Below are 3,855 nucleotides of genomic sequence, written 5' to 3' on the forward strand. Positions count from 1 at the left end.
ACAAACACAACACAACAGTTACACCTTCTCAAATTCTTCATTGCAGGTGCACAAATCCTATTCTACAAATCACACATTTAGAAACTCGTACGCTCACATTTTTGAAACAATTGCTGCAGTGAATGTGGTGCAAAACGCATTTACACACCCGCATCAAGAAATGTGCAGTCGTGGAGAAATGTTGAACATCCGCAAATCAGTACGTGAATTCATCAAATGAGAGTTGCACACTTGTAGAATATTTTCTCAGAATGTCTTGTATATTTTTCTAACACAAACACAAAGTACATAACTACAGCTTCTTGAATCTGCTGCGATGAATCTCAAACACTGTTTTTTCGCTTTCAAGCGACAAGTTTCGCGCTCTCCCTTTTGCACCGAGATATTTGGTTCAAAAGTGATGTGTGCATCTGTAGAGGTAGTAGGCGGGACTGTTTAGAGATTACAGAATTTCAGCCAATCAGAAGAGCTTACTGAGCCGGTAGATATACGCCCCAAGCAGTTTTACTTTACGCCCCTGTTGTTCCTCATGCGTCCAGTAGGGGGAGGCTGCAGACCTATGACTTACTGTAAAATGTATTATTTATATATATTTATAAACTGTTTTTATATACAGAGATTGACTGATATATGATGTTGTGAATTTATATTAAGTTATATTTAGATATTAACCATATTCAGGCTATTAGACATACAGTACTGTGTAATCATATGGATCCTAAATGAAATATTTGCTTTACAATTCACAATTGCTCGTTATACAGCAACAGAACATGTTCTACATAGCATTTTATGAAGACCAACAAAATTTAACAATTTTCTAAAGTTCCAAGGGTCATTTAAAAGAAAGACAATATTGTTGTTCACAAAAAAAATTTATTAACACCATGACTTGGTTATTTCTTAACAGCATGACTCCTGTAGATGACTCTCCTATGGTTTGCCACTCTTCTTTAATTGTTTCTTTATCCTGCTGTCAAAGTGATCCCACTCACTGATAAAAATAAATAAAAAAGCAAAAGTTGCATAGTGGTAGAAAACAATGGTTATTTATAAATAATGGCAGGATGTCATGTTTCAATTTTTTTTTTCCTTTATAGGATCCTTACAGTACCTTGCGTCAATGACAGGTCCTCGAAGGAATTTCTCCTCAGTATCCAAGATGGACACATCTTTCACAACAGCAAGAGCACAGATGATGGACTACCAGAGAAAGATTTATCACAGCCCAAATAAGCCAAGCATCATTTTGCTTTTTTTTTTTTTTTTTACAACAAAATCCAAAGTTCCTTTTCTATATTAAGCACAAAACTATTATTTTATAGAAATTATCTAACATTATGGATAAACTATTTGACATTAAAAACAATGTGAATATGACACCATGCAGAGCACAACTAACACACAAGACCATACCTCTGGAAAAGGGACATCCATAATGAATCTGATCTGGTCACTGTGGGTGTGTGTAGGTGTGCCATCCAAAATTGAAGTCATCTGAGTGTAGATAACATCAATTCGCTCCTGATCTTCAATGAACAATATTGATGGAACACTTGGAAAAAGTGTCAAGTCACTTTGATTGTTTTTTTTTTTTTTTTTTTTTTTTTTTTTTTTGTCCATTGATGATAGACTGTGGTTAGTTAAGTTTGAGTCAGACAGAACATCTGACTCAATCAAGTACTTTTGCCTCTCGAAATAAACTGATCCATCTTTTGAATTGATATCGCTATTCTTTCTTATTTAATTGATCAATCTTTTATAAATGATAAATGTTGCATCATTACACAATACAATCAACAACAAGTACTTTAGCAGATTATTTAACATACCTCATCCGTATCGCTTCAAGAAGGTCTGCTGCTATCATACATATAGATATGGTCTGCTGTTCTTATAAATGACTGGGCTCATATACTAATATACTGCCTCCCCCTACTGGACGCATGAGGAACAACAGGGGCGTAAAACTGCTTGGGGCGTATATCTACCGGCTCAGTAAGCTCTTCTGATTGGCTGAAATTCTGTAATCTCTAAACAGTCCCGCCCACTACCTCTACAGATGCACAAATCACTTTTGAACCAAATATCTCGGTGCAAAAGGGAGAGCGCGAAACTTGTCGCTTGAAAGCGAAAAAACAGTGTTTGAGATTCATCGCAGCAGATTCAAGAAGCTGTAGTTATGTACTTTGTGTTTGTGTTAGAAAAATATACAAGACATTCTGAGAAAATATTCTACAAGTGTGCAACTCTCATTTGATGAATTCACGTACTGATTTGCGGATGTTCAACATTTCTCCACGACTGCACATTTCTTGATGCGGGTGTGTAAATGCGTTTTGCACCACATTCACTGCAGCAATTGTTTCAAAAATGTGAGCGTACGAGTTTCTAAATGTGTGATTTGTAGAATAGGATTTGTGCACCTGCAATGAAGAATTTGAGAAGGTGTAACTGTTGTGTTGTGTTTGTGGGAGAGAAAAAAAGGCTACAGGTTTGCAACTCTTAAAACATTTATCTCTGTGGCTTCAAATTTACTGATACACATGTGTGGCTTTTCTCTACAACTACAAATCGCACTGCCACAGGTGCTCAGTTAATTTGAATCAAAAATACCTTCATATAAAACACCCTATTTACCTTTTCAAAAACAGCCCTGTTGACAGCGACTCGTTTCGGTGCATGTCTCTTTAAAAGATTATGAGCTACTGTTCACCCCACCCCTCTCTCTTCCATGTTGATACAAGACAGGTGAATTGCTGTGTAGGACTCCATATATGTCTCGGAGATGGTTTTATTCAAATGACTAGCTATCTATGTAGAAACCGGCTACAGTTTCAGACTGAAACAGCCCATAACAAACTGGCTGAGTATTTTCTATAAAGCTTTTCTGAGCTAGCACAAACTCCAGAAACCTAAATTTCATCTGAACATTTCATCCGATGTCCCCTTAAAAAAAGATCAACATATAGTATTTCTTTAAAACTCTCCCGATTCAGCCAAAACAACTAAGATTATTTTTCACAACTTTTTACTTGGATTACTTGTGGGTTATTGTGATGATTTTTTTTATCATCTGTTTAATCTCTCATCCATTCACTACAGAGTGTTGTAATGCTACATTTCACCAAATCTGTTTCCATAAAGAAACAAACTCATCTACGTCTTGTCAGAAAATGTCAACAAATTTAGATTTTTGGGTGAACTACTCCTTCATACAAAACCAGTTGAAAACCTCTGTTTTACTGTGAATCACCATGTACATTTCATTAATATATTATGATAATGATGTGGAAATATATGGGAATATCAGGGGAAATAAATATTTTAGGAAACCCAAGTCCTGCTTTTTTTCAAAGCTGCATTGTTCACGCAAGTGTATGTTTTTATTTGTTTTATTTTTTATGCAGTGCTGCATGTACTTTAAGAGCATAATGTTAGGTGATGTTCAGGTAGCTTGGAGGACTCTGCAGGCAAGATATTTGCACTCTGTGTGGGTGATTGAGCTCAAATCACAAGGTGCTGTCCCATTGACAGTCACTCTTTCTTGATTTCTACTCCTGTGAACTCTATCACACACCTGTTTGTGCTCGCCTGCTTATGTATGCATGCTCACAGTCAGTGGTCCAATTGTAAAAAAAAAAAAAAAATGGGGATTGTGTGATCAATAGGGTTCCTGTAGCTAATTTTACACATTGATTACAAAATGTGTTACATTTTTAAACAGACTTTTATTAAATGAAAAATTCGCTTTTTTTGAATGAAGCGATTGTCCTTGAAATGGCCTGAAATGGTGGTAAATATTGATAATTAATAAACAATATTTTACTGAATATGTTTTTGAGCTGGCACCTT

The 3,855-nt window shown here is 35.7% G+C and overlaps 1 long non-coding RNA gene across 1 annotated transcript; it reads right to left on the bottom strand.

Annotated features, from left to right (window-relative positions):
* Window positions 1-1,247: 1,247 nt before the first annotated feature.
* Window positions 1,248-2,117, bottom strand: LOC127942757 (uncharacterized). The gene is made up of 2 exons (XR_008149408.1): window positions 1,833-2,117; window positions 1,248-1,555 (listed from the first exon to the last, which is right to left on the bottom strand). It is a non-coding gene; the product is annotated as an uncharacterized LOC127942757 (long non-coding RNA).
* Between the last annotated feature and the right edge of the window lie 1,738 nt (window positions 2,118-3,855).

This window comes from Carassius gibelio, chromosome A1, assembly GCF_023724105.1.
Source record: "Carassius gibelio isolate Cgi1373 ecotype wild population from Czech Republic chromosome A1, carGib1.2-hapl.c, whole genome shotgun sequence".
In the NCBI taxonomy this organism is placed as follows: Eukaryota; Metazoa; Chordata; class Actinopteri; order Cypriniformes; family Cyprinidae; genus Carassius; species Carassius gibelio.